Source organism: Pelobates fuscus, chromosome 13 (genome assembly GCF_036172605.1).
Source record: "Pelobates fuscus isolate aPelFus1 chromosome 13, aPelFus1.pri, whole genome shotgun sequence".
NCBI classification, from domain to species: domain Eukaryota; kingdom Metazoa; phylum Chordata; class Amphibia; order Anura; family Pelobatidae; genus Pelobates; species Pelobates fuscus.
In genome coordinates this window covers 99,100,905-99,113,917 of record NC_086329.1, presented here as the reverse complement: position 1 = coordinate 99,113,917, position 13,013 = coordinate 99,100,905, and positions in this window count along the sequence as shown.

Below are 13,013 nucleotides of genomic sequence, written 5' to 3'. Positions count from 1 at the left end.
GAGGATTTCCATTTGCCCAATCTTTTAATAATATGCACTGGAGTGTCAGTGTTGAAGGAGACCGAAGCTGCCCCTATTCTAAATGAAAGACCCGAGTCATGGATACAACCCCCCCGTCATCCATGTATGCTCTAATGTTTGTGTTGTCTGTGTATGTGATAGTAGGTGTGATGACTGTGTGTGATATGTATGCTATGTGTGATATTTGTAATGGGTGTATTAACAGTGTGTGATATGCGTGTATTGGTTGTATGTGACACACACACACACACACACAGAGTCAGACGGCCATACACACACACACAGGAAGACATCCACACACACAGGCAGACAGTCATACACACACACACAGACACACAAAGGCAGACAGTCTCACACACACACACAGACACACACAGGCAGACAGTCAGTCATACACACAGACACAGACAGTAATACACACAGACACACACAGAGGCAGACAGTAATACACACAGACACACACAGTCATACACACAGACACACACAGAGGCAGACAGTCATACACACAGACACACACACACACACACGCAGACAGTCATACACACAGACACACACGCAGACAGTCATACACACAGACACACACAGGCAGACAGTCATACACACAGACACACAGAGGCAGACAGCCATACACACAGTGGCAGACAGCCATACACACAGAAGCAGTCATACACACAGAAGCAGTCATACACACAATCACACACACAGAGGCAGTAATACACACACAGAGGCAGACAGTCATACACACAGACACACAGAGGCAGTAATACACACAGGCAGACAGTCATTCACACAGACACACAGAGGCAGACAGTCATACACACACACACACACAGACAGTCATACACACACACAGGCAGACAGTCATACACACACACACAGACAGTAATACACACACACAGGCAGACAGTCATACACACAGACACACAGAGGCAGACAGTCATACACACAGACACACAGAGGCAGACAGTCATACACACAGACACACAGAGGTAGACAGTCACACACACACAGACAGTAATACACACACACAGGCAGACAGTCATACACACAGACACACAGAGGCAGACAGTCATACACACAGACAGTAATACACACAGGCAGAGAGTCATACACACACACACAGACAGTAATACACACAGACACACAGAGGCAGACAGTCATACACACACACACACAGACAATAATACACACAGGCAGAGAGTCACACTCACCTGACAATCCCACAGTTACCCGTGGAGGCAGTGCAGCTCCTGGTGACTGCTTGGTGGGGAAGCAGGGACTCCTTCCTGCTTCCCCTGCAGCAGTTTTCCGGCGCTTTTAGCTCCGCCCCCGCCGCACGGTAAGCTCCGCCCCCGCTGCAAATTTAAAAAAAATATATATATATATTTTTTTTAAATCCCTGTGCGGCCGCACGGCGCCCCCTGCTCCATGGCGCCCTGTGCGGCCGCACAGCTCGCACACCCCTAAGGCCGGCCCTGGGCCGAATGGTTCTTATCTGCCGTCACATTCTATGTTTCTATGTAGCCAGTTCTGGGGGTTCTTGTATTAATGTAAACCTCACTGTTGTATTATTGCTTTCAATGTTAGAATGATTTCAAAAATCATTCACATATAATATAAAGGAACAGAGATGCATTTTGAGTAAAGAAAATCAAATAGACTAATCCAAAAATAAAGAAATAAAAAGCAGCAAACTATAACTATATTAATTAATCCATTCACACATGCAGGCACTGCAATAATCAGGAATATTTAGCGTTCTCTAAATCCTAAATTAAAGTGTAATGTATATTAATACATTCTTTTCTAGAGCTGTTCTCATTCCCCCAAATTGAACTGAGCCTACAAGAAATGACAGAAGGTGCAAAGACGACCCTGACATGTAACATAACTGCACGAGATTTCACAAACCTGCTATTTGCTTTCTACAGAGATGAGAACATGGTGCAGGGTTTCAGTCCATCTAATAAGTACCAGGTCCAGGCAGCTCAGGTGGAAGACTCAGGAAATTATACCTGTGAGGTCAGAACTTCAAACTACAATGTAAAGAAGAGAAGTCGCATATTGTATGTCCAGATACAAGGTGAGTATAGAACACAGAAGCAATATGTGTAATGTCTCTTCCAGTAAAAATAATATACAAAAAGGGGAACTGTAGAGAGATATAAAGTCACTGCTCTCCAGTTAGATAAACACAGAAACTCTTCAATGAGATATATAGAGACCATATGTTAAGTTACATCAGAAGGACTTCATACAGATATACTCTGTGGCGGAACCCGCCTCGCCACTGGACATTGGAGGGGCCTGGCTGCCTGCCTCCTACCGGCTGACTATGGCCCCTGGAAAATTGGTACGTTTAAAGAACTATATTTGGGCATATTGTACTTTATATTGCTGCTGCTGGACCTTTTAAAAATCATCTGTGGACATATTGGGACTTTTGGGACTACTGTCCCTTTAAGACTGTGGAGCATATTATGTGGGGATATTTATGGGATAATAATTGTAAACAGATGAGAAATTGCCCACTATTTCAATTCTCAGATCCCTAATCGTTATCGTGTTAAATGAAATGTATAACCATATACCGGTAATTAAAATCACAAATTGTTATAAAAATATAATTTTTATTTTTAACAATTTAAATTAATAATGATGAGTAACATGCATGATAATAATCAATGGAATTTGAGTATAACAATATGCAATACAATATGGCAGTAATCAATGAATATTCAGTATAAAGCAATATATGCAATACAATAGGCCATTTACTTCCTGGTTAATACAGCATTGAATCTACAAGCTGTCAAGACTGATTTACGACTTTCTTTACAGAGAGGGAAACCAAGAGATGGAGCATTCCTTAGAGCTGCAGTAAAACTTTCAGCTGGCAGAAGTAACCCTTTCAATGCTGGCTAGACCTCTTCTAGGGATTTAAGATCTACTCCTATGTAATTTTAAATAAAATTTTAATATTTAAAAAGTCAGTAACCACTTTCTTGCATCCAATGAGAAATCTTACTATGTTACATAAGCTGATATTTTAATTAATTTGTCTAAACAGATATTTTATCTTATTTTAGAGCCAATCAATACAGCTGGATAAATGGTCATGATATGCTAACGTGATATTAATCACACAAATACATTAATGGCTATATTAATCCCAGCTGCAGATGGGATGCTATAACCATATATATATATCCTTTAATAATTAAGATTTCCAAATATGAAATCTAATCACGATTTATCCAGTCATATATCATGCTATTAATTTAAATTAATTTAAATTAATTAATTAAATGCCTGTATATTTACCAGTTAAGTAGATATTTTCTCATCAGAGATCCTCAGGTAGCTAAGTGTCATGGATCTCTTTCTCTGCATGGAGTGTAAGAGTTTCTTGGTTACTCTGATCGCCCGATTCTGCCTTGATCTCTCTGAATCCCCATAGTGTCGTAATGTGTCTCTCTTCAATCTTTTGAATCCCCGAATCTGAATCTCCCTCTCTTCCCTTGTCTTAACTTTTTAAAGGGAAAAATTCCTTAGGTGATAGCCAATCACAAATGTGGGGTGTGGTTCCCTTCTAGGTAACCATTTTAATATTTGGACTCTAGATGGCAGCATTGTTCCACTACACATACCTATCCAGGAAAGAGTTAACTTTTCCTGGTGGCTATTTTTGACATCATTTACGTTATCTTTATGTTTGCCCTAACTCAAATCTTCTGTCAGATCACACAGTTTTCTCAGTTTTGTCCAGACTATGCGTCTGCAAATTGTGCTATAATTCCTAAAATTGATAGTTTGTGAACTAAGTTTCACCTTAAACTATAATGGGACGTTGTACAATATCGAAAGTAAAATTTAATTATTTAATCTCCTCTGTCACCTAAGTCTGGGGATAGAATTTATTATAGTTGCATTCGCAATTAGACAGTCTGTCCACCCCCATTCTCAATGACTTATCTATTTGGTTTGTTTATATACAAGACATTCCATTCAGCTTGGGCAAAGCAGTCAGTTTTTAGAGAAAGGATAGAAATTTTGTGTCTCTTTGTTAACTTGAAGATACAAAATGGAGTCTGGTCTATTTAGATTGACTTCAGAATATACACTTTGTATTTCTATCATAGCACAAAATGTCTGCCGATATAAATATCCTGACAATTACAGTATACTGCCTTTAGTCCTTTAATATCATGTATGCATTTCTGTGTTCAGTTAACCTGGGTTATATGTATGCAGCATTCATCTTATTGTTCGGTAGAATCATTCCATTCAGTATATTGAGTGAAACTACCGAACAACCAGACCACCCAGGAATAAGTGTGCCTCCAATTACCGTTTGCAACAATGTTGCAAACGGGTAATTGGCAATCAGTGTAACTTATTCTTTGTCCTCTGGGTGGCCGCCATTCGGGAAACGAACACGTGGCGGCGGCGGCCATCTTAAACTCCCGAACAGCGGTGTTTTGCCGTCGAGTGTCTGGAACTAAAATCGGACACTCGACTAGGCAAACACCGCTGAGACCTCCATACTTCCAGAAATTCGTATAGAAACTACCGAATGACCCGCCGTTCGGTAGAAAGAACCCCACAAACAAGGGAATTCATTCAAACCCTCTCCAGGCTCTATAACACAGGCAATTCGTCTGTTTTCATTCCCTTGTTTGTGACCGACCGCAGGGCCAAAATGCATGGAACTGTTTTCGGATACTTTACCCATGCGGTCGGTCAAATCTTTGAAACCCCATATCTCCCGAACCGTTTATCCGAATGAACTGATTTTTGGATATGTTGTCCCCCTGAATAAGGGCTATCCAGCGATGCTGGATTTAAAGGTGTACCCCCTGTTTTTGGGGTACATCCAGAACTTGGCTAAAATGTGTACTGTATAATTGGGTTTACTGTTATCTGAGGGGAGGGGATGTGTGGGCTGAACCATGTATGTGATTGGTTATTTTATGCCTCCCCCTGGGTGTGGCCTGTAAGTGTACAAGTGTAATAAAAGCCAGGCTGGATGAGCCAGTCCAGAGTTCCTGTTTTACCCTCAAAGTGAAGTGTCGTCTCATTATTGGCGGAAGGATTTATTGCATGCTGTTCCAGTTGACTGCTAGGAGTGTAGGCCTATTCGTATGGTTCCTATTCAACGGTCTACAGCATTCATATGCTAGAGAGGATTCCTATGCTTCTCTGATTCGGTGATTGTGGTGTCTGCCAGAGTGCTTGGAGTCCTCAGGAAACGCTAGGAGCATCCATTAACGGAGGTACCAAGTCGGGGTGCCAGGTGATCCGTTACATACTCCACTAGACCTCTGAACATGTCTTGCACCAAGACATTAGCAGACGATCATTTAAGTCCTGCAAGTTGCAAGGTGTTGCATCCATGGATTAGATTTGCTGTTCCAGCACAATGAAAAGATGCTTAATTGGATTGAGATCTGGGGAATTTGAAGGCCAAGGCAACACATTGAACTCTTTGTCATGTTCCTTAAACCATTCCCGAACAATGTTTGCAAAGTGGTAGGGTGCACTGTCCTGCTGAAAAAGCCTGCTGCCATTAGGAAACACCATTGCCATGAAGAGATGTACATGGTCTGCAACAATGTCTAGATAGGTGATACTTGTCAAAGTAACATACACATCAATGTCAGAACACAAGCTTTCCCAGCAAAACATTGCCCAGAAAATAATACTGATTCCACAAAACACTGACTCCACATTCTTCCCATAGTGCATCCTGTTACCTTCTCTTCCCCAGTTAAATGATGAACATGCACCCTTCATTCCACCTGATCTAAAAGGAAACTTGGTTTATCATACCAGACAACCGTCTTCCATTGCTCCATGGTCCAGTTCTGATGCTCATATCCCCATTGAGGGTGCTTCAGGCAGTGGAAATGGGTCATCATGGGCATTTTGACCTGTCTGCAGCTATGCAGCCCACAAACAACAAACTACGATGCCTCGGGTGACATCTTTCTATCATGGCCAGCATTATGTTTTTCAGTAATTTAAGTTAAAGTAGCTTGTGTGTGTGATAGGACCAGACAGGCTAGCCATCGCTCCTCATATGCATCAATGAACTTTGGGTGCCAATGACCCTGATGCTGGTTTACCAGTTGTCCTTCAGCTCAACACTTTTGTTAGGTATTAACGACTGCACACCAATATACCTTACAAAACTTGCTGTTTTGGAGATGCTCTGAACCAGTCGTCAAGCCCGTTTTTCGTGAAACTCAAGAACTGACTGTTCACTTGCTGTGTAATATATCCCACCCCTTGACATGTGCCATTGTAACAATATAATCAATGTCATTCACTTTACCTTTCAGTGGTTTTAATGTAGTGGCTAATCAGTGTATAGGCATTGTCTATGCACAGTTATGCACTTTATATTTGAGATCTCCAGTGTTTGCATGTAGGTCTGGTTATAGAACCCATGCTGATACAGATATTTGAGTCATTACCTCATCCTTATTGTTATGCACTTATTTAAAGAGGCTGGTTTTACTATTAAATATCAGTTCTCTCTATTTTTTTTTTGTGCTCTGTCGTAGTGCTGCTTCTTCTACAACTGTTTTATTTCATGTTTCCTATGATCATAACAAAATAGCATTGTAACACATTACACGGTTATTGAAATCTTATTATTTTCTATGCATAATGTAGAAGTAGCAGAAATTAAAATATGCGAAGTGAAAAAAGCTTGAAATTATGAATTATTCAAAATTTCAAAAAAATACCCAAACTATCATGGCAATGGTAAAACTGATATTTAGATGATATTTAAACATATGATGGACAAAACTAGTGTTTACCAAGCTTCCAATCATTAATGATACCGCCTCTTTCCTCACAGGGCCTACAAGTCAGACAAACCAGCAGCCAATTCTCGTTGCCTGTCTGTTGGTTCTACTGCTCATCATAGCAATCCTTGTTTTTGTATGTAGACACAAAATTGCTCAAGCTCTTCGTAAGCATTACTGGTACCAACCAAAAAGAGGTAAGTTGACAATTTCAACTTTATAAGCTGAGTTGAGGACCTTTACAAGTTTAGAAAGTAATATATTTCAACTCTGCCCAAATAAGACCTCCAACCACCTATCACTTTAGTAACGGTTAGAAAAATATTCAAATATGTCTCTTTTTGATGAATGGATTGGGAAAGAGAGTTGGGAGCATCGTTTTTTGTTTAATTTTAACTATATAAGCCCTTTTTAAATTTGATTCAAGGGTTAACATGTTGTGGTTTAACAGTGTATTACCGGTCCTTAGAGGTGGCTGGGATCAACAAAAATTTCCACTGGAAAACAGCGGAGAAAGGCATAGGAAATTAAAGATCACATCAGGGTACTGGTTAGAGGGTGGTCTCGGTTTAAATATAGGATAACAAAATCCTGTTGTCTAACCTCAGTTAAGAAGCACTAGAAGGTACATAAACTGTGTAGTGGGAATGACACAACTCTGGCAGAGAGGGCTGTGTCAAACATATCATCACAATGACACAGGGCATATCAGTATGTGCTGAGACGTGAAGTGATAAGTAATATGATAGAGCTCAAAAAGTATTATTCAGCACAAGGTAAATGTAACATAGCAGAGCTAACAAATATGGTAATCGTGGAATTTCTAATAGATAAGTTGATGATTTTTCAAAATCATCAACTATTCTGTTATCCAAAATCTAAGCAACAAAGCAATTCAGTATAAAGCAAATAATATTAATTATATGCCTGGAAAGGAGCTGAGGATCTCGCAAGCAAATAACTAACAGGGTAATTTTATAAACACCGCATTTTGTCTGAATGGACAAAATCTGGTGAAAATTGCTGAATTCCGGTCGGAGTTTACTAATTCGGAATTCGGCTAATCTGACTGAATGGGCGCCAATACGCCAGATGCATTCAATATCTGAAATAAAATCAGTGCTTTTTGCTTCCAAGCCATAGGCAAAGTATAGGATTCATAAAGCACCGATTTTTCCTGTAGGATGCACGTTTAAAAGTTTTCATTCAATTGCTTTTTGCAAGCAAACCGTAACTTTTTAAATATTAATTGCCTGCTGGAAGTGAGTGGACAGTTTAAAAAATAAAATAAAAAACCTTGGCGTTGCAGGTGTTAATCATGTGAATGTTGGCCAGTGCTTGCTAGTAAGCCATCACATAAAAAAATAAAAAAAAATTCATAGTAATGTGACTTCCATATTACTATAAACAAGGGGTCCTCAAACTCTGCCCCCCCCCCCCCCAGATGTTGCTGAACTACAACTCCCATGATTCTCTGGCTATATATGTAATTCAAAGAATCATGAGAGTTGTAGTTCAGCAACATCTGGGGGGCTGGAGTTTGAGGTTCCCTGCTCTAAACCTTCCTTATCCCTTCACCATGCAGTCTGCTAAACAGTCAGCAGCCAGTATAGAAAAACAAAGGTAATGTGTGTTCAGGCGCTTAAAGTGAATTATAGTGGAAAAATTGTGCTGCTACCACCAATGTGCAATCCTCTCACAACTTAGCACAACTATAACATATATGGTGATAGACTGAGTGGTGGATAAACCAACACCAGTCAATAGGTGGAGCGCTCAAAGTGAGATAACTCACCCCCCTCTTGGGCTGTTTGGATAACCTAGAGGTGGGGATGAAACAAATAGCAATATCGTGTATTACGTTTAAATTGATAATAGAGTGGTGATATAAAATATAGACCCACTCACATGGTTCTGAGCCTTAGCAGGATAGGCTCAGATCTCTTGAGCTGGCGTGTTTGGGATAACACGAAACCTTACAATGGAAGAGTGTCACGCTGTTCCTTTAAGAAAAAAACAAATATGGTGCAATATGTAAAGATAATGCAATATGGGTGACAGTATGCAAGAAGCTGCTCACCTGGTTCAGAGCCTTGACCCTGGCTCTGAGTATATTAGTATATGTGTCAATCAGGGGACTATTCGAAATTTGTAATTTTCGATGATTATAAAGAGCCTATAACTATAGAATTTAAGTTCAGCTAGTCCACGGTTGCATAGATATATATATATATATATATACCTCAAATATAATACACTAATAAAACTTCATGAAGGTTAATAATTATATGGTTATATTTACACTCATAATTGAACAGAAAACGATATCATGACTCTACATGAAGGAAGAGTGTAAAATATACTAATGATCGTATAATCATATATACATTTGTAATATAATAGACTATGACAGTAACACTCAGAGCCAACAAGGAATTAAACCATATTGAGTGTTTATCATTAATTATATTATTGTAATCCACTATATTCATATAGTTATATAGATCAATTAGCTGGATTACCTAAGCTAATATAGACTATATACCCCTTTAAATTTGCAATTTCAGTCATTATCACCGATATCTATACTGTATCTTTGACCCTTTGCGCAGTTAGACCCTTCTCTCACTAATGTATAAAGGTGACTCCCCCCCTTTTTTTTTTTTTTTTTTATTTTACCTAACAGCATCGGAATGTAACTTTTATAATAAGTATCATTAGGTAATTATGCACTCACCATTCAAGTATTGAATTCTTACATGTTACAGTACATATATTTATTCACCAAATAATATGTATATACATACACTAATTTTTGTGTAAAAAAAAGCTATGAGTATCTCTCTATTATACATCTATTGACTTCATAAAATTTTTGGTACAATTGAATTCTACTAATATTCTAATTACACTCTTCTATATTATCCATCCCTACTTCCCCATTGTCACTCTGTATGAGGAACTATATATACATGCAGAGACGTTTTTGAACATAAACAATATGGTGGCCATGGACTCACCCATATAGGGCGAGAGAAACGCGACCGCAACATATGATGACGTAAGTGGAAGTGATGTAGGCGGGACACAGACGCAGACAATTTGAAATTGAAGAAACCTACAATCAAATCATCGAAGGTATAAAAGAGGAGCAGGAACACATAGGACTACACCGATTGATAAAGCCGACCGGCGAAACGCGTCTCGGACATCACACAGGATCGAGGACTTATTTAGCATATCTTGCTTATTGTTTTTTTAACAAGTGATTTTATTTACTTAAAAGTTTTTTAAACTTAACCTCCTCCTGTTGATGAAATATCCAGTGTTCCTGCTATCCATTTACAGGGTTTTGTGTCCCCTGATTGACACATATACTAATATACTCAGAGCCAGGGTCAAGGCTCTGGACCAGGTGAGCAGCTTCTTGCATACTGTCACCCATATTGCATTATCTTTACATATTGCACCATATTTGTTTTTTTCTTAAAGGAACAGCGTGACACTCTTCCATTGTAAGGTTTCGTGTTATCCCAAACACGCCAGCTCAAGAGATCTGAGCCTATCCTACCCACCATGTGAGTGGGTCTATATTTTATATCACCACTCTATTATCAATTTAAACGTAATACACGATATTGCTATTTGTTTCATCCCCACCTCTAGGTTATCCAAACAGCCCAAGAGGGGGGTGAGTTATCTCACTTTGAGCGCTCCACCTATTGACTGGTGTTGGTTTATCCACCACTCAGTATCAGTCAGCAGCCAGTGGCTACTCGCTGTAATATAGCGAATGGGCATTGTAATAAACTAACTAATGGGCAACCATTGCTGACCACTTGCTAGAAATTCCCATCCCATGGGAGTTGGACTTATAAAATAATGGGTAGTTCTAGACACCCCCCCCCCCCCCACCCCCCTCCACCCCCCTAATGCCACCAACTTGGGGCATTGGTTGGGTTTTTTTTAAATTAAATAATGTGATGGACATATCACTGTTCACCCACCTTCTGACACAAAGGGTAACCTATTGCCACCTCAACCCCCACACGCTTGTCAAGACTCTGTTTGGTTTACAAGCTAACCAATCAGAATGTTCCTATGAGAATCAGTCTTGAAAAAATTAATCTATTTTTTGTTATGTTGGGTTTTTTATTTTTTATTTTTTGGAGGGTGATGAGTAGTTGGGGGAGATTATTTGCATTTCTTTCAGATGGGGTGTACAATTAAAGCCCCACATGCAGTCCAAGGATGTGAACAGGGGATGACACTAGGTCCCCCCCATTTATGGTTTAGCCAACCATGGCTGCGGAGAGGAGGAACATTAGGAATTTTAAAAATGTTATAGCTCCACCCATGGGCAACGGGGGTGGACAATGATTATTTAATTTAGATCCCCAAATTTTTGTTCATGGGTGTGAGCATGGCGAACTAGACTCTCCCTGTTGTTTTACAATGTCTACCCAGTTATTTTTTTATTACAATGAGCAGCTGAGGCATTGCAGGTAGGGGGCATAAGTGTGGTTTATAACCTACTTTATAGTAATATGGCAGGCTACAAAATTAATAAAAGGAATGGAACAAATCAGCTATGAAGAAAGGTTAACAAATTGAAACCTATTTAGTTTTAGTTTAAAAAAACGTTGCCTGGGAGGGGATATGATAACATTATACAAATATATCGGGGCCAATACAAACCATTGTGTGGAAATCTATTCACAAACCGGACTTTACATAGGACACGAGGTCATGCGTTTAGACTGGAAGAAAGAAGATTTCGTCTAAGACAAAGGATAGGTTTTTTTTACTGTAAGAACAATAGGGATGTGGTTTTATCAGAGTCCATAACGATGTTCAAACAGCTACTAGATGCATACTTGCAAAAACAGAATATTCAAGGATATAATCTGACCTGGATTTCAGCCAACCAGTGGAATTCCATCCAGTTGAAATCCAGACCTAATTTAGGCAGTGTGAAAACTTATTTGGTACGGAGCCATTTGGACTTTAGTAAATATCCATGTACAGGCAGAGGGGTGGAAGGGAGGGGAGAGAAGCTACTGGACACAGTCTGTAAAGCTTCTGTCATGTAGTGTAATATAGTCCTTGCAGTGAGTTTCCCTTACAAGTTTGGTAAATATATTGTTTGTGAGTAAGGATTTGACCCAGAGTAATACTGTTACAGCACCCACATGTGTTTGAGCTGTTTCGGAGGTGAAATCAGTGAGTTGGAGGAGATACGGAAAACCTCTGTGAAATGTGATCCAACTGCAGCCACATGTTAGAGTTGCATCTATGCTGGTGTATACGTCACTCATTATATTGAGGAGATAATGAAATATAATAACAAATCATTATTTTCTTGGTTTTACAGATCACACATTCTTTGAGGATCCCATTACGTGAGTAACTAGACAAATGCTCTACTTTACCTTTGGATTTGTGAAATTTCTTTAAAGAATTGCCTTGTAAAGTCACGTTCTTTGTAGAAGTCGTATTTAACCCCTTAAGGACCAAACTTCTGGAATAAAAGGGAATCATGACATGTCACACATGTCATGTGTCCTTAAGGGGTTAAAGGAACACTCCACTGCCCAAATAAATAAAAAAAGTCAATGTTTACTAGATATGCCCCCAATAAAAGCATCAATGCATTATACATTTAATGAAGCATTTTTTCATTGGGAAATATGAAAAAAAAAAAAAACAGCTTAGAAAAGCTGCAGATCTCTTGCCTGTATCCTATACAAGCCCTCAATTTCTAACCCTGCCCAGGTTTTTTGTCCAATCTCAGTTCAATGCAAAGTCTTTGCAAGACAGAATCTATGTGCAATTTCCTGCCTCTTGAGTTTATCTCCACTGAGCTAAACAACCAGGAAGCCACAGGGCAGAATGTCTGATTGACAGCCAGGGGGTGTAACAAGGTTAATTTATAAAAGTGCAAAAATTTCTATTGAAATCTGCACTTTTTGTAAAATGGAAAATGCACACAGTCTTCACACATAATGCACTTCAGCAAGCTAAAGTGATTAAAGGACCACTATAGTGCCAGGAAAACAAACTTGTTTTCCTGGCACTATAGGGTCTTTAGGTCCCTCACACCCTCGAGGTCCCCTCCCACTGCGCTGAAGGGGGCTGAAGGGGTTAAACACTTACCTTTTTCCAGTGTCGGGC